Below are 22,572 nucleotides of genomic sequence, written 5' to 3'. Positions count from 1 at the left end.
TCATCACCTTGTGCTTTAAAACGTTGACAATTGCATTGTCACGAGGGGTCCCGAAAGCTACCAACACCTCTGAATTTTCTCAGATGCTATCTCTCCTGTTGCTGTCCTCACAAAGGCTCACCAGATATAAAGATAACCTCTTCTGTCTTGCACCCCAGGAACAGCAGGGTTATTTTTTCTTGTCTCTATTGTTGGCACTATCATGAGTCCCAGAGAACAAAGGAAGCTAAGGTTGTAAGGCCAGCACCTTTACATTATTAAATTTGAGAATTATTATGTAGAGTAAGTTTGATTTCTTTCCCAGCAAAAGTTTTTTTTTCTTTCTTTATTGAATGTAGATTATTTCCTCACACAATATCCTGATTATAGTTTCTCCTCCCTCCATTCCTCCCATCCCTTCCCTTTTTCCTCTCCCCTCTAGCTTCATTCCCTTTCTGTCTCATTGGAAAAGGACAGGCTTCTAAGAGATAATAACCAAACATGACAAAATAAAATACAATGAAGTAAAAACATTCACATCAAAGTTGGACACAGAAACCCAACAGGAGGAAAATAATTTTAGGAGCAGCCAAAACAAGCATAGACATACTCTGTCTCATAGTCAGAAGTCTCATAAAAATAATTACATTAATAAGTATAATATATATATATATATATACAGGGGGCCTATTGTAGACCCATATAGGGCCTGTGCTTGCTACATTAGCCTTTGTGAACTCATATGAATCTTGTTTAATTGATTCAGAGGGCTGTGTTCTCCTGGTCTCTTTTTGTCCCTTCTGAGTCAAACTCTTTCTGCCTCCTCTTCTCCAGGATTCCCTGAGTTCTGATGGTAGGGATTTAAAATAGACGTCCAATTTATACTCTCTCTAGCAAATTTTACTCTCTCTCCCACTGGCTGTGGGTCTCTGCATCTGTTCCCATCAGCTGCTAGAAGAAGTCTCTCTGACAATGAGTAGACAAAGTAGTGGCCTACAAACAGCAAAATATCATTGGGAATTATTTTATTCATTTTTGCCTATACTGTTTGGTTTTACCCTAGGTCTCTGATACTTGCTTATCCAATCAGTGTTGGGTGTGGCTTCCTTCTCATGGAGTGGGCCTTATGTCAAATCAGATATTGGTTGATTACTCCCATAAGTTTGGAGTCACTATTGACCTAGAATATTTTGCAGGCAGGATAGATTGTTGGTTAAAATGTTTTGTGGTTGGATTGGTATCCATGTTCCTCTTCCAGCAGCCTGTAGATTCTAGAAGATTCTAGAAGGTAGGGTGAGGGTTCCGTGTAGACATCAGCGAGACTATATTCAATGCATTGTGTGGATATTTTCTTAAGCAATTGGGCCTTGCTGTTAGTTTGTGGGGACTGACCCTTTGTCTTAGCATTCTGTGTTATCTGGAAACTTTCATGTTACCCCATTAGCCAACAACTTAATAAGATGCAACCCAGTCCTTCTTCTAGAAGCCTTGCTTGGCTACTAGAGACAGCTCATTGAGATTTCATATACCTCCTTGGTAGGAGTCTTCATTCGGATCACCTTCATTGATTCCAGGAATCATTCACTGCTCTAGATTTCCACATTATTTTCCAAATGTCCCCCAATTCCAGTAATCTCTCCCCACACTCCATTGCTCCTTCCCATCTTCCCTAAAGTGATCCCTCACATTCCACCTACAAAATCTGTTCTACTTCTTTTTCCCAGGGAGAACCATGCATCCCCACCCCAAGATCCCTCCTCTACCTAACCTCTCCCTGTCTATGGATTGTAGCTTGGCTAACATTTACTTAACATTTACTATGCACATTTAAGTGAATACACATCGTATTTTTCTTCCTGGATCTGAGTTAACTCAGGATAATTTTTTTCTAGTTCCATAAATTTGCTTGCAAATTTGAGGATGTCATTTTTTTTAAAGCTGAGTAGCATTCCATTCTATAAATCTACAGTTTCCTTATCCATTTTTCCATTGAGGGACATCTAAACTGTTTCCAGATTCTGGCTATTATGAATTATGCTTCAATAGAAGTAGTTGTTTGGTTGAGTAAGTGTCGTTGTGGTGGTGAGGAACATCCTTAGAATATATGCCCAAGCGTGGTACTAATGGATCTTGAGTTAGATCAATTCCTGGCTCTCTGAGGACCCACTATATTGATTTCTGTAGTTGCTGTACACATTTGTATTCCCACAAGCAATGGAGGGATGTTCCCTTTCTTCTACATATTTGGCAGCATGAGCTGACACTTGTGTTATTGATATGGCCATTCTGACAATTGTAAGACAGAATCTCAAAGTAGTTTTGGTTTGTATTTCCCCAATAGCTAAGAATGTTGAAATTTTCTTTAACTGTTTCTCAGTCCTTTAAGATTCCTCCATTGAGAATTTTTGGTTTAGAACTGTGTCCCATTTTTAAATTGGATTATTTGGGTTTTTTGATATCTAGTTTATTGAGTTCTTTACATACTTTGGATACCAGTGCTCGATCAGATGTGGAGCTGGTAAAAATATTTTTCCATTTTGTAGGCTGCTGCTTTGTCCTCTTGTCAGTGTCCTTTTTTTTTACAGAAGAGTTTATTTTCATGATGTCCCATTTATTAATTTTGATCTCAGTGGCTGACTAACTGTTCTATTCAGAAAGTCATCTCCTGTGCCATTGTCTTCAAGGCTATTTCCCGTGTTCTTTTATATCAGGTTCAGTGTATCTGGTTTCAGGTTTTGATCTGTGATCTATTTGGACTTGAGTTTTATACAGGGCAAAAAAATATGCATTTATTTGCATTCTGCTACATACAGACATCCAATTTGATAGGTCCATTTGTTGAAAATGCTGTCTTTTTTCCCAGTGCATTTCTGGTTTCTTTGTAAAAAATTAAGTGCCTATATACTTTTAGCTTTAAGTCTGGTTCTTCTGTTCAATCTTATTGATCACCATACATGTTCCTAGGCCAATGGCATGTGGGTTTTATTAGTATAGCTCTATAGTACAACTTCAAATCAGGGATGGTAATACCTCCAGCAGTTCTTTTTATTGCTTAGAATTGCTTTAGCTATCCTAGGTGTATTGTTTTATCATACAAGTCTTTAAACTGGTTTAAATTATAATTTTGAAAATTTTACAAAATTTATGCCCTGGCAATGCTAAAGCATGCATAGGCAGCCTATATATGGAGGTTCTGTTGAACTTGTTCATATTGGGTTTCATGATCTAAGTTGATCAGGATGACTGACCAGGTCTGCCCCTCAAGACAGCACCAGATCTCATTACATATGCTTGTGAGCCACCATGTGGTTGCTGGAGATTGTACTTAGGACATTCAGAAGACTAGGCAGTGTTCCTAACTACTGAGCCATTAAATTGATAAACCACAGTTTAGGGATCATCATTACTTCACCTCAGAGCAGCGATTTCGCCTCTCTTTAAACAGTTAAATAGCTTACTTTAGTTATGTAGATACATGTCTGTTTGTATGTGCACTTAGGCATGGCCTACCATGGAGGCTACTAAATGGTATCAGATCCTCTGAAACTGGGGCTACAAGTGCCTGTGAGATGTTGAATAGGGGTGCTGAAAATAGAATTCCAATTTTCTCAAAGCAAGCACTCTTAAGTACCAAGTCATCTCCCCGCCTCCATCTAAACATTTCCACTTTCTTTCATTTACCATATCCTTTTATGTCAGATAGTTTATTAGAATCAAGGGGTAAGGAAACAAATATTAATATGCAGGTGATAAAATTAGCATATTTAAGTTTCCTTACCTCTAGGTTTCTCTATCCAACTTCAAATGAAGTATATGATGTACAAGGCTATGGATAAAGAAAGGAAAGATGGGGACAGAAGATAAATCATCTTAGTCTTTCTCTTTTGTCAGCGCACATGCCAACATGGACTATACTGGGAGCTCCTCTCCATCTTGAAGACTTTACTGAAGATGGAATTGTAACCAAGAAACTCATATAAGGTCAAAAAAATACTTTTTAACACACTAAAGTACCTAAGGATACTTTCTGAAGTAAATGAATGACACACAGGGATTTCTCATTAATACCTATTTAATAAACTTAAAAACTAAAGACTCAGTGCAAAGTGATTTTTCCCTCAATTTCATTAAATTTAAAAGAGTATTGATATACTCCTTTTCTGAAATGATAATGAAAATTCTTTCATAACCTTGTGTTTATTCATGTGCTGGATTTGTCTTCTGTTCTTCCAAACAATGTGTCAACATATTCATATGAGCCAGATACAATGCTGAAGCAGTGGTACATTTCTCAATGGTGAGAAATTCTTCAAAGAGGTGACATCTCAGAGAAAGATTATTCAGAGTTAGTCACTTTTAATACTGGAGGACAATTTCCAAAGGAAATGTTTTGTAAGTTCATTAAATACAAATGACACAGCTTAATCACCACACTCTGAGAATGATTCTGAATGAATCAATGTCTGAACCAAGGATATTGTTGAAGACTGACTTTCGCTTGACTCTTGCTGCTAGAATTATATGTTATTTAGGAAGCAGAAGTACAATCCCACCTAAAGAGCTTTCCCAGGTTATGAATTCAAGGCATGAAATGTACAAGCATGTGACAGTTCCAAGGCACCAAGCACAAGTCATGACATTCTAGGTCTTTGCTTTGATTTGGGATTGTTACATTTAGTGAGACTCTTAAAACCATGACTGATGTGTGCAATTCCTAATAATATGATGTTAACTTCTAGAGCTGTCATTTAGAACAGTGATCTTGAACTATAAGTAAACCAAGAGAAGCTAAAGTCATCAGCACTCTACATGCTAATATTTATGTCTTTATTTTCAATGTGTTTTTAACAGTCACTCTTCTATATTCTGCCATCTACATCTGTCATCTGTACTTATTTTTGAGATGATACACAAGTAAATCACCCATAAAGCGAGATGGCTATTAATTATTTACTTCTTTGAGATCAAGCACTTTGAGTTTTTACTTAATTATTTATTTACAAATAAAAACAGCTCAGAAACCTACAACACATAAACCAAGAACATAAATTTCACATTTTTTTCTTACAAAGGTATTTTTAATTTTGATGATCACAAATATATATGTTTAAAAGGTTTTCTCTATAACAAATGCAACCCTGGGTCCAGTGTTTTTCCATTCTGTTAAGAAACAATATTGTGACTGGCAATCCTGAGGGAAAAAAGTCTTGATCCAAGAGAGAATATATAGAATAGTTCCAATACTCTGCTAAGCCCTTCTTTTGGTCTCTGTAGTTGTGATTCAGCTCCATAACCCGTTTCTGCTGTTTTCTGAATGACTTCTATCCTATTCAGTGAGATAGTTTTGATATCATGGCAAGTGTTGACTTAATCTGCAGACCTGATTGCACAAGAGCATCTTTCTCTCCTTTGCTAAAGATGACCTGGGGCATGCTGAAATTAGCCTACTAGTTCTATAAAATTTTCTTGGCTGAAGGGGTTCATTAAATAATTCTCATGGAACCTATTATGAGCTAGAATCAGACATTTATCTATAGCTTGCAAAGATAACTTTGCTCCTAATAAAAAGACATGGAGAGAAGAATCACATCTATTGGGAACTTTGATCATGCCTATACTTGTCACAATCATTGTCTTCTTATCCAAAGATCAAGATGTCACATGGTGAAGTCACAGCAAGTGGCACAGGGCCCTATATCTGGCCACCAGGCTGTCATCTGTCCATTCCTGACCTTGCTTCAGAATCTGAAGCCATGTATTTCTTAGTTGATTAAATTTAAGCTGTCTTTTATTTTGTTTAAAACCTTAAGCACATCAGTGTGATAGTTGGGTAAGGCCAGTTCAGGCACCTTCTCCTCTGCTGCTCAAGGACCTAGCTGGGGACATCCCCATGGATACCTGGGATTCCCTCAAGAGCCAAGTCTCTTGTCAACACTAAAATGGCTCTTTGAATGTAGTTAGCTTCTTCCCTGCTCCTATATCCACTCTTCCTCCATCTCCACCCTCCCATTCCCCCAAGCTCTCTCCAGTCTTTCCTTTCTCCCCTTCTCCCAACCCACCCCTACCCCCACTACCATGCTCTGAAGTTTTGCCCTGCACTCTTGTTTCCTTCCAATTTCCAGGAGGATCTACATATGTTTTTCTTTGGCTTCACCTTGTTACTTGGCTTCTCTAGGCTTGCAAACTATAGGTTTAATGTCCTTTGTTTATGGCTAGAGTCCATACCATATCTCGAATATCACTATAGAATCTTTGTCTGGCTATGGATGGAGATAGAGACAGAGACTCTCATCAGAGCAATGTACTGAGGTCCCTTGGTTCAGTTGAAGAGCAGAAGGGGGAGAAGATGAGCAAGGAAGTGTAGACCATGAGGGGTTGGTTCACCCACTGAGACAGTGTGCCTGTTCTAATGGGAGCTCACCAAATCCAGCTGGACTGGGACTGAATGAGCTTGCAATCAAAATGAACTCTCTGAATGTGGCTGACAATGGGGGCTGACCGAGAAGCCATTGATAAAGGCACTGGGACTTGTTTCTGCTGCATGTACTGGCTTTTTGGGACCCTAGTCTATTTAGATGCAAAGCTTCTTAGGCCTGGATGTAGGGAGGAGGGCCTTGGACTTCCCACAGGGCAGGGTTCCCTACCCTATCTTAAGGAGGGGGAGAGGTAAGAAGGAGGGTAAGTGGGGGAGCAGGAGGGGAATGGGAGAAGGGAAGGAGTGTAAATTTTTGAATGGAAAAAAAATAAAAAAAAATCCTTAAGCACTTCAGAATAGTCTCCTCTTGTAAATATTATCTTAGATTCCTCTAGATATTAAAAACTGTTTCCCTCTCATAAAGTTTGCTCTTAACACAGAATTGTATTGTCTAATCCAGCAAAGCTTTCATGCGTGATTTGGAGGGATATAGCATCCAGAATCTAAACTCATGGTGATAGTAAGACTGTAAATATATGGGAATACACACTTGCTATGCATCAAAGTTAGAACTGAGCATAGCATATGGTGTGGGATAATTGTCTGTATTCATTCTGTCAATCATGTTTCAAACAAACGCTGATTGGCCAGGCAGGAAATATAGGCGGGAAAACCAGACAGGAAGTAGAAATGATGTAATGAGAATAGGGAAATTCTGGGAAGGAGGAAGTTGATTCCTCCCACTCCTGCCCAGACCACCAAAGCAGCAGGATATGATCTGCAACCACTGAAAAAGGTATTGAGCCACATGGCTAACACAGATCAGAAAAATGGGTTAATTAAGATGTGATAGTTAGCCACTGAGAGGCTAGAGCTAATGGGCCAATCAGCTTATACTTTATGGAGACCTATGTGTGATTTTCTTTGGGGTAAACAGTGGGGATACCGGGCAGGACAGAAACACAAACAAACAGGACCCCCTTCATGTTTCAGCATAAGATATCTACCATATTAAGAATATTAGTAATTTGATTTGAAGTTTACCTTCAAATGAGCATTGGAGTTAGCATCATCCTAGGAAAACAGTGAAATTAGATCCCAACAAATAGAAACAAATCAAAAAAAAAAAAAAAAGAAGGAAGGGAGGGAGGAGAGAAAGACTGACTAAAGAGAGAATATAGAAGGGAAGGAGTGAGGGAGAATTTAGACAGAAAATCAAATACCTTGTGAAAGATGTCAGTGTGAGTCAGCATTTAGGTTGCCAATGGGCCTCCAAGCAACCATGGCTCAAGTTCAGATTATGAAAATGGCAATTAATTCCTAAGCTCAACTTCCCACACAGGTGACAAAATAATTTCCTGTACCTCTTCAGAAGGCTTAGGGACTCATCTCAAGAGGTAATTGTATCTTTGATGAAGTAAAAATAAGGAATGCAGCAAAATAAACTTTCTCTGTTAGGTGTTTCTTTAAACTATTTGGTGTTTTCTGTGGTACAGGAAACTGAAGATTGGAATAACCAAAATCTATGTGAAATTTTCCCTAAATGCAGCATTTAGTGAGAGAAGATGACAGAAGACAGGAGAAAAAAATTATCCTGTATATGTATCTTAGAAAACGAGAGACCCTGAAAATTATCTTTATTTCAGTCATAACTGCCAACTTTCTTAGCTAGTCAGAAAAATACTACTAGAGAGTATAGAGTACCAAGAATCCCACATCCTCTGAGAGGGAACAAAAAAAATTAAAATTCTGCAGATTTAAAAAGAACTCATTATAAAATTAATGAGATTAAAAGCAGTGCCTAATAGGCTCTCTTATCAAGAAAGCCAATTTTACCATAACATTTCCTTTAGTTCTTAAATATGCATCATAACTTTGTATTTGAACTACAGTATCAACTAAAAAGTCACAAAGTATTTTTCTAATTTAGTTCAAATATTATTTATATCTATGTATATATGTGTGCATGAGTTTATGCAGCCTATGTTTACACAGGTATTTTTGCAGACTAGATGAGGGTGTAGGAGCCTCTAGGACAGGGGTTCCAGGCAGCTTTGAGCTGTCCAATATCTGTGCTGGAATCTGACCGTGGGTTAGCTGCAAGAGCATCTTGAACTCATATCCTCCATCCTCCAAGACATCTATCTCTTCAGGCCTATCAAGGCACATTTAAATCCCTGCTTCCTATTTCTAAGAAATCAGATGTGCACTCACCAGATAGCGTACAAATTCTTGCCATGATGCTAACTACCTTCATGATCTTAAAAAAATATATATTGAGCTCGTGGGCATAATGTTCCCTATACATGCAGGAGAATAAATACTGTTTGCTTCTTGAAGAATGGATGCTTTGCTGTATTACATAAAATTGCATTGGCAATATATTTACACAATGCTTGCTCTACCCCAACAATTTAGGAATTCGAAGCAGTGGCCGTTACTATAATGTCTTTTGTCTAAGTCAGCAATAACATTCAACTTGTATCCCCTACAGAGAATGTGATTACACAGATTCAGAAAGATCTGGGTGACTGACCAAGGGAAAAACAATACCACCATTCACAGCAATATTTCTGATCCTAGTTTTAACCTTTTGTTTCCTTTGAACAGAATAAAATAGTTCCTCTGCTATTTTCATGTTATGTGAAATTCAGAATGATAGGAAGATAATAATTAGATGCATATAATGATGATATAATTAACTATATAATATAGTGGTATTTCATTTGTATTTTAATAAATAAAGCTTTCCTGAAGATTGGAGTAAAACAACCCCACCGGTCAGCCTTACAGACCAGGCAGTCGTAACACATACCTTTAATTCCAGCCCTAGAGAGGACTATAAAACAGGAAGAGACAGTTCTCATACACAGTCTCATTCTGAGATTCCTGGAGGCAAAATCACCATCTTGGACTGAGGTGGACGTAAGAGCCAGTGGCTGGCTTCTTGGCTTTCAGATCTTCAAGTTGAACCCAATATTTGTCCTTGAGATTTTATTAATCTTGCTTCAGTATAACTGGCTGTGGTTAACTGAAACACATTGTTCTTCCCTATCTAGTTTTTAATCACACTTTCCCCTTGGATAGTATTTTATAAATATTATCCTAGGCTATTTAATACATGTATCACCCCAATACAGATATTTTTGTTAAAATACAGATTGCTAGGCTTCCCACCCATTAATGCGGTGGAATTCAAGAGAGCTTTGCAAAACTCTGAGCTCAGTTTTTGTGGACACTGAAATATAAAAACAAGCAATCCAGGCCTGTCATTTTCACACTGATCTCCAGACTACTAAATACCATTTTGTGTCATTTGGGAATCTGCAGGAAATACACATTCCCAGGCCTCATCTTAGATCAGAAAAACTGAAATCAATGGGAGTTTCGGCTCTCTGGGCCTTGTCGGAAGACTGTGATGTGTGCCCAGGTTTGAGCACCATTGCCATTGTTCCAGGACCTTGTTCTGCAAATGAAGATCAAATAACACAGTTCAGGCTTTACCTGGTAACCTGTTAGGAACCACAACTTTGAATTTCATCCTGTTCCAAATGAAACATTCCACGTTTTAACAAGATGTTTACAATACTTTTGTACATTACAATCAGAGAAGTCCTTGGCTAGGATGGTATTTTCCAAAAAATTTCCAGCAAGAAGCTGGTCTATGCAGCATGTGGGGTATTTACCAACTTCCTTGGCCCATCCCCACCAAACACCAATAAACACCATATGACAATTATAAATGTTTCCAGATATTCCCAAATGTCCCTGGTGGGAGTGGAAATGTCTCATGTATCGAGGACCACTGTTCTGGAAGAAAACTGAGTTAAAAACAACTACAAAACATACTACTCAGGAGATTAACTGCCTGAGAGAATAACTATGTGGGTTTGGTCTGATATCAGGACTAAATCTGAGGAAACAGAACATTAAAGCATTAGAAATACAAGTTGGGGGAGAAAGAATCCGAGAAGCAATTACAAACTTAGAAGAGGTGGAAAAACATAGTTTTTGGATAAGGAAGTATGGTTCCTTGAGGTTCCAAAGGCACACACCATTCCCAGTTTGCTGTCTCTGCTTCATGCCTGTGGTTCTATATATGAGGTCTCATCTGTTCCAGCAACCATGTTTTTCTGGCATAGTGATGATGGGCTCCTCACCCTCTGGGGCTGGAAACCCGAGCAAACCCTTCTGTGAGTTATCTTGGTCATGGCATTTTACCACACCAACCAATGCAGATTTCACCACTGGCATCTCAAAGCAATAGTGAAAGTGGCCTAATTTCTGCAAGGTGAAGAGGGAGGGACGCAATATGTCATCTGAGACTATCAAGCATAGATTGTGGTTGCAAAGTCAGAAAGGGTGATTGATAAAGAAATGGTCCATGTTAAAGGAACTTAATAGCAGATGTGGATGGAGCACACCCACAAACCGTGGAAAAAGCCAGGATAGAGGGAGGAACTGGAATTGCAGGAGACAGACATCAGGGTTGCCTCCCACTCAGATCAAGAAAATAGAAGCAGAGAGATGAGAGTCCTCAGAGGCAATGGGCAACTCTGCCACTGGCACAGGGAAAGGAGGAAGGCAGTGCAAGGATGTGTACAATGTTTTATGAATATTTATATTATTATTTCTACATCTAAGAGCTGGGAGCTTCAGCAGATCATCTATACAGCAGCAGTTTTCTAGGTAACAGTAAATCACAGTGTCAACTTTCTCCTAGGAAGTGTTCACTGAATTCAAGAAGCAAGTGCATTTGAGGGATGGGAGAGGAGGCACACTGAGTTCTTTTATAATTATTTACTATACATAAAAAAGCACACTGGGTCTGACATCCAAGGGATAGTGTGGAACTCCATAAATACTTTCCAAAGAACTTTCATGTGCCCCTTGAATATATTTACTGTGACATTTATGGTGACATGGTGAGAAAGCTACTTCTATGACACCAGTACTCTCCTTACCAGACTTTCTAACTGAATGCTGCACTAAGACACTTGGGAACTACTGTCCTATAACAGTGTCTTTAGCTTCCTCATTTCCAGAATCATCTAGGCTCTTATACAAATGTCTAGTTTCACCCAGCTCTACTGAGGTGATTAAATTAGTATTGTCATTTTAGAATTCCAGGCATCTAAAGCAGATTCCAGCACTCAGGAACCTGAGGCAGGAGGATCACCCATTTAAAGATAAGATGAGCTTTAAAGTAAAAATGTAAAAACATAAAGGTTAACCTGGGCCACAAAGTAGGGTACTGCTTTTTACAATGGTACATGAGAAGTCTAAAAGTTTGTGAAGATGAGAAAATTTAAAATATGGACTGATGTGGGAGTGTCATATATCAATCTGTTTATTTCATTGGCTAAGCAATAAAGAAACTCCTTGGCCCTGATAGGTTAAAACATAGATGGGAGCAGTAAACAGAATAGGATGCTGGGAGGAAGAGGAAGTGAGCTCAGACTCGACAGCTCTGCTCTCTGGAGCAGAGGCCCTGCTTCGCTCTCCCAGGCAGCTCTGACCGAGGATGGACATAGGCTAGAATCTTCCCGGTAAGCGCACCTTGGAGTGCTTACACATATTATTAGAAATAGGCTAAATTAATATGTGAGAATTAGCCTAGAAGAGGCTAGATAGAAATGGGCCAAGCAGTCTTTAAATGAATACAGTTTGTGTGTTGTTATTTCAGGCATAAGCTAGCCGGGGTGCTGGGGACGCAGCCCCGCCACTCCTATTATTTCAACAATGGACCTGGAATACGTATGTGACAGAACATGATAAATTATGATTACATTCAAAGATTAGTTTCCTAGTGACCTTAGACGACCAGAACCAGAAATGAAGAAATTTCTACAAAAGATGTTTTATTAATTAGCAAATAGTTATGATGGTACCACTGTGTGTTTAGTGATCATTGACTCTTTAGGAATATAAATAATCACAAGACTGAGTAAGATGTAGATTAGAATTGAGAATGGAGAAGGAAGGGGCACACTCCCTGTGGTTGGAGAAGATTGGAGGATCTGGAAATGAGAAGACAGTCACAGAAGAAATACTGACTGTGCCCATGCATGTTAACACATACCACCACAATAAAAATAGTCCCATCACCCAGGAAAACATCCTTGGGAATTAAAGTACAATTCATCTTTAGCGATTTTTGTTGGGTTCATAGCCAAACCTGCAGACTCTGGCTAGTGAGATGGCTCAGTGGCTAATGGCACTTATTTCTCAAGTTTGACTTGCTGAGTTCAATATGAACCCATAGATGACAAAGAAATGACAAATCATGTCAAGAAAAGAGAAACCAAAACCTTACAAATATCTTTTCACTGTTTCCAAAGATAAATATATTCTATGCAGCTAGCAAACACACTGTGAAAACATAAAAGGGAGACTCATGGATATATATTACAATGCAATACAGGCTAGAGGGGACTAATCTAAGATGCTATTCTACAAAAAATGAGGTCGGGTTCAAGCCAGTTTTGACTAGCGAAATTATGGTTTCAGAATAACGAGAAACCAATTCTTCCCCTTAGATAGCATCTGTATGGTGCTTCCTTGTCCCTGGCAGGAGGAATTGGCAATGGCACAGGTCCCCATGGGAATCTCTGATCCATATGTTAATTGAGGTTGCATCCATACTGTCTGCAGTCTGATTGGTGACCATGGGGGAAAAAAAAACAGATAATCAAAAATAGCCCTAAGTGACTAGTAGAAAGGGGAGTTACAAAATGGTAACCATCCTGAAATTGATGGTCTCTAGAGCTGTGTCCCACACCAGAAAGTTGAACCTGCACAATCAAATGAGCTTGTGAGTTGAGTTGACTTTCCCACAGACAACAGAATAAAGTTGTTTTGAAAGTGCAGTGGAAGGCACAGACAACTGTATGAACTCGTTTCCAAACTGGGTCAAACAAGAGACCTCACAGTCTCCCTAGATTTAAAAATAGGAAACAAACCCAGGAAGTCGTATCTGAAATCAAGCACATCTGTTTTGAAATCTGTTTCTGAATCTTTTTATTTTTGACTAAAACAATATCCTTTTGGCCCAACACCAGAAGAAACAAGGCATGCTGAAAATAAATGTTGAATGGCTTTGGGTTTGTCAAGGAATAAAAAGCCTTACTAATATGAAATGAATGTCACTGTTGATTCTAAAAGTGGACATTCTAAACAAGATCATTGAGAAACCATAGAGAACCTGGCAGAAGGCTATGACTCAGCTGCAAAAGTATCTTTCTTATGAGAATGAGAATCTAAGTTCAGATCCCCATAATTCATACAACAGACAAGCAGAGTGGGACATCTAAAGTTCTAGCTATGGAGTTAAGAGGGGTGGAAACAACCAGAAACCTGTAGATTACTGGCCAGATAGCCTAAGTGATCCATGAACTCCAGGTTTAGTAAAAGACCCTGTCTCTCCTCCCTCTCTCTTTTTCTCTCTCTCTCTTAAAAAAAATGCAGACTGATTGCAGAGGACATGCTTTCTGCCTCCATATGCAAGTGAACACATGTATGAACAGACAGGCAGGCAGGCAGACAGACAGACACACACATACAGAGCAATGCCAGGTATAATTTCTTTTACTTGTGGTCCTAATACTTAGGAAGCAGAGGCAGAAGGAATGCTGCAAGTCTGAGATCAGCTTGGGCTACATAATGAGTTCCAAGTAAGCCTAATCTACATAAATTGTCTCAAGATCAAAAGGGTGGGGCAAGAGTGAAAAGAAAAGAAGAGAGAAGGAAGGGGAAAAAAGGAAGAAAGGAAGAAGATATGAAGGCAGAAGGGATACAATCAATATAAGTAAGGTTGCCCAACAACCATCTAGAAAAGGTTAATACATTTAAGTTAAAAATTGTTTTTGGAATATGTTTATATGCCTATAATGCATATAGGTGATCATGTAGGTATATGTAGTATAAGTAAAGTTATATACTATTAAATATGCATGCAAACAAATACACTTCCAGAACTTGTTTATTATGGCTTCCATTTTGTGCTGTGGGAAGCGACATTGAGCCCTTCTCTTTGGAGTCAGAAGGCACAGGCAACGCTGTCTGGAGCAGAAATGACTGGGTTAGAAATTGCTTCCTGGAAAGGGAGCACTCAGCCAAGAAGTACATCTTTCTGATGCCCTTGTTTCCACATAAGAGCAAATGACCATCAAGTACAAACAGTAAGCTGTGGAGTGATGTGCAGCACATCAAAGTCAAGGCTGTTAAGCAGCAGGTGGGTCACTGCTGGGTGCAGCAACGATGAGCTACTACTGCTGAGTGACAGGGCCACAGAAGGACAGGAGGCCAGTTCCCTTCATGGCCAGGTAGGAGAAAACTCCTCCAGGAAAAACACTTGGAACCCCCTGAGTAAGAAAGTCTGTGCTAGCTGCCAAAACTAAGAAATCACCTTGTTCCCTGTGGCCCCTCTCTACACTCAAACAAGTCTTTATTCTGCTTTCCTTCCCCATCATTCCCCAAGACTTCCACCTGAAGTGATGGAGAACTGACATTTTTTTTTGTAAATGTACAGCTAGTGAGTGAGTATTTTGGGCTTTGAGAAACAAAAATCTCTTTTATACATTCCACTTGATTTGAGGAAGCCTTTAAAATTTTTAAATAGAATATTTTCTCAAATGTTATAAAAAGTTATGAGTTGTTTTTACCTGAAGCCTATACTGAGTGGTAATTTATAACAGACTAGTATTGTATATTTTATTGCATGTATATGTGTCTGTTTTTATATGTGTATGGATATGCATACAATAGTCAAGGACAGAAGTATATGCTGTGTGCCTTCCTCTATCTCAGCTCTATTTACTTGTCTGTTTGTCGTCACATGTTGAGTGGGTAATTAGCTGCCATAGCACATGTGTAAAGGCCAGAGATAAACTTGCTGAGGTTAATTATCTGCTTTCATCATGTGGATCCTAGGGATTGCACTCAGGCCATCAGGTTAGGAGGCATTGCCTTTAACCACTGATCCATCTCACAGGCCTAGCAACCCTTTTATTGAGACTGAATTTCTGAATGAACATGGAACTGACTATTGCTGCTAAAATGACTGTCAACAAAGCCCAGGATCTGCCTATCTCCAGCCTCCAGTAATGGAGTTCCAGATGCATGCTCTCCCACATACCTGACTTTCCAAACTCAGACCTTCATTCTTACACAGCAGGCATTTCACCAACTTCACCAACTAGGCCAATTCCTCAACCCATACTTTGTCAGTTCTTTTTTTTTTTTTTTTTTTGAGACAGGGTTTCTCTGTGGCTTTGGAGCCTGTCCTGGAACTAGCTCTGTAGACCAGGCTGGTCTCGAACTCACAGTGATCCGCCTGCCTCTGCCTCCCGAGTGCTGGGATTAAAGGCGTGCGCCACCATCGCCCGGCTATTTTGTCAGTTCTTGACCAAGAGTATTGTTAGAGGAGACTCTGAATTATACACCACCATCTATCACTTGCATACTCATAAAGCTCATCAGATCTGTACTTTGTAATTTGCCCGTTACAAATACCGTCTACTTACGGTTCTCTTCTTCTGTACTCCATCTCTTACTCTCGCCTCACACATCATTCCTGTTCTGTACAGTCCTTCTACCCAAGTGTAACACTAAGGTCAAGAGAAGTCAACGCATACCCATTCCACATCCTTCTTCCCTGTTCTGTAGAGTTCTTCTGTCCAAGTGTAACACTAAGGTCAAGAGAAGTCAACCCATGTCCATTCCACATCCTACTTCCTCTGCAAAGCTTCATTAATAATTTAACCTTTCTAATATCATCTTTGTTCTGTAATCTAGAAGGACTCTTTAGTTTCATTCTTGGTGTTTATTGATATCCTTCTGTATCTGTCCTCACTAATTTTTACATATTAAGGCACTCACAATACATATACTATAGACCTGCTCTCAAATAAACTTACAAATTTCAGGAAGACAAACAGCTAATGTCAATGCAAAGTTCTAATGGGAATCAGAGTGGAGAGATAAAAAGCCTATTTGAGCAAACATTAGTTATTCCTTATGCAAAATTTAGTTTTCCATTTTTGATCATGGCAATCTAAAGTGGAAAATTCCCAAATACACCATACGCTCAAGATCATATATTATTCTGAGGAGTCTAATGAACTCATGCATTGTCACACTCATCCACCCAGGACATAATTACTCTTCTACCTGTGGTTTCCAGATTGTACAGATCTCTAGGAATGGTTGATAAGGATGGGTAAAACTGATGGAATTTAGAAACATCCTGAGGCCGTGCAGTGGTGGTGCACACCTTTAATCCCAGCACTTGGGAGGCAGAGGCAGGCGGATCTCTGTGAGTTTGAGGCCAGCCTGGTCTACAAGAGGTAGTTCCAGGACAGGAACCAAAAGCTACAGAGAAACCCTGTCTCGAAAATTCAAAAAAGAAAGAAAGAAAGAAAGAAAGAAAGAAAGAAAGAAAGAAAGAAAGAAAGAAAGAAAGAAAGAAAGATAGATCATGAGAATAAACTGCTGAGCATGTTTGGGAGGAAGTTCCTGCCGTAGATCAACTGCAGTTAGAAGAACCATTGTAAATGTCTTTAGCACCACTACTTGTGGTCGATCCCCACCCAGAATGTGTGAAATGCAGAGAACAGAAGAGATGACGCCATGTGTAAAGTGATGGCTGCTCAAGCATGAGGATTAAGTTAGGATTTTCAGCACCAATATATAGGCCAGGATTCCTAGAGCTTCTGTAACCCTAATACTGTAGTGCAAATTTGGGGTCAGACAGATGCTGATGGATCTGTCTAGCCAGATAGTTGGCTAGAAAATGGAGGCAAGCAAACAAAGAAACAAAAGCAGGGAGTTTCAGGCTCAATAAGAGAATGATTTTTGAAAAATAACAAAAAGAGTGATGAAGGAAGACACCTTACGTCAACCTTTGGCTTGTGCACACATAGGCATGGATAAGCTCACTCACACACAGATGTGCACACACATAAATATACCACATGTCCACAGACAAACAAACTGCAATAGAGGCCTTAACACTATTCCTCAACTTTCTCTGTCCATGAGAGTGGACACAACGTGACTAGCTGTGTCAAGCTCCCACCACCATGTCTGTTTGTTCAGTTTGCCAAAATTAACTCATTAAGTTGCTATTTCCAGGTAACGGGTCATAGCCACCTGCAAAGCAACCAGTTCATTGCCATGCTCAGTCAGTCAGTTAGTGGCCATTTGGGCTGTCATATTGACTAGGGTGCTGTCCTGACACTTACATATGAATACACCTTATTTACTATGGACTCCAAAGGACAAACCTGATGGCAAGGGAAATTCCACTATTCTACTTGATACTTAGTTATTGTTATTATCTTGCTATTGAGGTTTATAAGTTAAATGTTATCACAGGTAAAGGTTTAAGAAACATGGAAGGTGCATGGTTTCAGGTACTAAATGGGAATTGTTACAAGTACCGTGTTCGTAACGAAACTACTCTGCATATGCAGGCCACTTTTTGTTTCTTTGTTTTGAAAGTACATCTTATTATTATCTACAGAAAAATATGAGTGTTTTTGTGTTTATATGTGTGAGTGCACGCATTAACGTGTTCTCTTCTGGACTTATTTTATAAATGCTTCTTCTTGATGACTCCGTAGAATTTAGATCATGTCAATTATTAACCTAAAGTTTGGAATTTCAAAATCAAAAGAGGAATAATAGTAGAAGGCCATACAGAAGAAGGGATCCTGTCTCAAATGAGTTAAGGATGGCCACCACAGTATCAAATGAAGTCACCGAAGTACACAGTAGTCAGTAAAGATACATAACAGATTGAAAGTTGGGCCAGGGAAGAAATAGACTCATAACGCCCTTGGATACATGAAAAGGAATTTGTTAGCCAGAAAATTTTGAGTCTCTGAGGAGATGTTTATTTTTATCTATAACTATGCTTGGCCTTCCTGGTTTTAATAAACAAATAAGATTGACACCAGGGTAATCAGTACAGGCAAATTTTTCCTGGCACAAAACTTTAAACAGGATGCACTACCTGGATTATTACACAAGGGAAAATGAAATATTCATGTGTGGCAATTTTTAAATCTACTCTAGAAAAAGCGAAGCTTCAAAGTGTGGCCTGTCCTTGAATGTCTTAAAGGGAAACAAGAAAAAAATAACTGCATCTGCCAAAAGTTCAGATTTGATGGCTTTTATTGGTACAGAGTAGTACAAAAAAAAAAAAAAAAAAAAAAAAGCAAAATACAACTTGCAACATGGGTGAATATGGAGTCTGCTGCATGGATTCTTTAAAATGTCCCCAACTATAGGAAACTTGAAGTGGTACTAAAGTTTTAAGATTCAGCCCAGTGTGGATGAAGAGACAGCTCAATGTTAAGAGCACTTGCTGCTCTTCTATAGCATCCCCACATTGATTTCCAGCATCCACTCCAGCTAACAACTGCCTGTAACTGCTTTCCTAGGGGACCCAATGCCCTCTTTTGGTGTCTGCAGTCACTACATTCACAAGCACATACCACCAAATCAACACACACACACACACACACACACCTACATATTTTAAAAAATAATAAAAATAACTTTAGGAAAAGCTTTAGCTCAGGTCTGTTGAGATGGGTTAGAGGGCAAAGTGCTTGTTTTGCAAGCATGAGGATCTGAGTTCAGACTACCCAAATCTATGCAAAACCAGACAGGGTAATAAGTGTCTCTTTGTTATGTCAGTGCTTCTACCAGATGGAAGGTGGGGACATTGTAATTCTGGGAATCTTACTCATACAAAGTAACAAACAGAAATAATGTCTCAAATTAGGTGATAGGTGAATATGGAACCCAGAAGCAGCTGCCTGATTTCCATATGTGTGATATCTCTTTCTCCTTCACTCTTTCTTTTCTCTCTCTCTCTCTCTCTCTCTCTCTCTCTCTCTCTCTCTCTCTCACACACACACACACACACACACACAATTTGTTTTGAAAATTGTTGGTTGACTGAACAATACCCTTACTAAAGACTTATTTTATGACGTACAGAAGTAGAAACGCATGTGCTGTTTTGAAGACTTAAAGACCTTTCCTTTTTGGTTCACAGAAGGTATTTTTGGTTAAATGTAGAAAGGCCTAACTTTTCTGATCAAAGATGGATTAGAGCAGACAGAACTAACATTAGCCTAACAAATACAGTTGGATTGATTTTCAGGAAAGGTTTTAAAATCTTCTTTTTAGTACATACACTTGGGCATGATTTGACAGCTGTGAAGTGAGCCATCCCCATCTAGGCATACAAATCTGAATACTCATTTCTTTGTGTGCTTACAAGTACCAGGAAACTGGTGACAGGCAGGGTAGATGATGGTCTTTCAAAAAAGTTTGTAAGACCATTTAGAGTTCCTGACTTAGAAGGTGACGCATGACGACTCAAGACTAGCGTCTCTGAAAGGATCTCCGAATATACTTACATTCTAAGACCACCACCTTGGAAAATTACTTCAAAAATAGAACATAAGATTGCATTTTTAAATCTGCTATTAAAGAGGCTATCTGCTAAATAGCCTTAGAAATCTAATTAAAATGCCTAAGTGGTTTTATAGTAGGGTCCACTTGAAAATTAAAATAACTAGGCTATAATGATTCTGTTGGCTTGGTTGTAGATTAGTTTAGGTTCTTCTTTAGGCTCTGTAGACAGATTATGGTCATGACTTCTGACCACAATACGTGCCACAACTAAAGTCAGAGACCAATGTTCGTTCTGAATTCCTCTTGGCAGTGACACCAGGGAACAGCTCCAGTTCTTTCAAACCCACTCTGAAGGCAAAGAGGTCTATTTCAGGAGAGGAAGATCACGCTGCAAAAGATAAACTTCCTTCTTGTTCCTCATGTGACACTGCATAGCAGTTAAGCTGGTGGTACCAGCATGCAGAGAGAACACCATTTACAACTCAGCTTCAGATCTTACTGAACTTTTCTGCTTGCCAGATCCTTTTGACTTCCTGTATCTGCCTCCTTACCTATAATTTGCTGGAAATCCCACGAATAAAATAAAATAAATGAATGCACAAATGGAGGAGGGGTTCATGGGGTCTCACCACCAGCTGAGGAGCTACTGGGAATGAATGGTGGTAGCAGGAAAGAGAGCCATTTTCAACTGGGATTGTGACTCATAATAGGCTGCCTATGTATTAATGAATGTTCATATGTTTATCACTAATATAACTCAGTGAGATGTATATAAAAAGCAGACATGAAATTGGAAGTGGAGATGTGGAAATGCAGAAAACCATAATGTATTCTGTACATGTTTGGAATAAATAAAAATATTTTTTTAAGTTTATATGGCAATGTGTAACAGTATTCAATATCAAAATTATTCAATAAAAGTTAGATTTTGATCCAGGCCAGCTGGCCTTGGTGAGTTCCCGATAGAACATCACCATTATCTCAGTGTGTGGGTGCACACCTCGAGGTCCTGGGTCCCTTGCTCGTGCTCTCTCTCCTTCTGCTCCTGATTTGGACCTGAGATTTCTGTCGGTGCTCTCACTGAACATAGTGGACAATGAGAACTACTGAGAACTCAAGAACAATGGCAATGGGTTTTTGATCCTACTGCACGAACTGGCTTTGTGGGAGCCTAGGCAGTTTGGATGCTCAGCTTACTAGACCTGGATGGAGGTGGGTGGTCCTTGGACTTCCCAAGGGCAGGGAAACTTGATTGCTCTTTGGGCTAACGAGGAAGGGGGACTTTATTGGAGGAGGGGGAGGGAAATGGGAGGCGGGGGCAGGGAAGAGTCAGAAATCTTTAATAAATAAATAAAAAATAAATAAGTAAAAGTTAGATTTTGTTATCTCTGTTCTTGCTTTGATTATTATAAATATAGCTATCTACCAGGTATGCTACCATACCTGGAGAAACTGATCCAATTTTAAGGAATCTTAAACCAATTTAATTAAAATATTCTATCCAAGAAGCTCTATTACAAAACAGCGATCCAAGCAGGGACCAACTAAAGAGCTAACACTTTGGCAAATTTTACATTTTCAGAGCTAACACTTCCTTCTTCTGAACATAGGCTTCCTTTTCTCTGATAGAAGTATGTTACATACTTCACTTTCTTCTTTTCTTGCTATTTCCTACCCATGAGTTCCTGCTTTAGTCTTTGATTTCCCTCCCATGTCACAAGAATAATTACCCCAAAATACACATTTGATGTTACTTAATTTAGGTGACATTCTCTCTTAGACCCACATTATAAATATTTTCAAGCAGAAATTAAGATTTACTGAACACTTACTTTTTGCCAGACCTATGTACTATGACAAAAGCATCCTATGTACCAACTGTTTTCTTATCTCCATTAAATAGAAGGCCCTAAGTATTAAGTTAAATGTTTGAATTTTATGTACAAGTAGAGAATACTTATGTCTTAATTATGAATCTTTCCCAACTTGAAGTCTTTGATGCCAGGAACTATGATGCTAACATGTGCCTGCAAATATATATTAGGTATGTATGGGAAGTATTTATGTGTGATGAAACATAGCCACGAATGAAAGAAACAAAATCTCTTGGAACAAATCAGGGCCAATATTAAGCGTGTTTAATGTGACTTGTATTGGTCAGCTTTCAGATGCTATACCAAATACTTGAGATAGGCCAACATAAAAAGAGGAAATATTTTGGTTCACAGTTTGAAAGGACTCAATCTATAATTAGTTGACAGTATTGCCTTAGGGCCTATACTTAGGAAGTACACCATGGCAGAAGAACAGGGTGAAGGTACTGTCTCATTTTATGAAAGCCAGAAGACAAAAAGAAAGAACAAGGTGTTTCTTGGGTACCACTTCTCTTCAAAGGTTTGTTAACAATGATGTAACTACTCCATCTACAAGGCCTTTTCTCCAAAAGGTTCCCCATGTTGGCAGAGACTGCTAGTTTGTTTCACAATGACCCTGTCTCAAAATAACCACTCAGAAACTGTGTTAATTAAATCACTGCTTTGTCTGTTAGCTCTAGCTTCTTATTGAATAGAATACATCCTCAACTAACCCATCTCCATTAATCTGTGCATCACCACGTGGCTGTGGCTTATTGGCAAGGTTGCATTCGGCGTCTGTCTCCAACGGGGCTACATGGCTTCTTACTGACTCTGACTACTCTCTCTCTCTCTCTCTCTCTCTCTCTCTCTCTCTCTCTCTCTCTCTCT

At 39.1% G+C, this 22,572-nt stretch overlaps 1 protein-coding gene across 5 annotated transcripts in view; it reads right to left on the bottom strand.

Annotated features, from left to right (window-relative positions):
- The window catches only part of Grm7 (glutamate metabotropic receptor 7), a 901,797-nt gene that overhangs the window by 528,930 nt on the left and 350,295 nt on the right, over positions 1-22,572 (bottom strand). The window lies entirely within an intron of this gene.

This window comes from Alexandromys fortis, unplaced genomic scaffold (assembly GCF_014885135.2).
Source record: "Alexandromys fortis isolate MF-2015 unplaced genomic scaffold, M_Fortis_MF-2015_v1.1 scaffold_59, whole genome shotgun sequence".
Taxonomy (NCBI): Eukaryota; Metazoa; Chordata; class Mammalia; order Rodentia; family Cricetidae; genus Alexandromys; species Alexandromys fortis.
The sequence above is the reverse complement of the archived record's forward strand: the minus strand, read 5'-3'. Positions and strand labels throughout refer to the sequence as shown.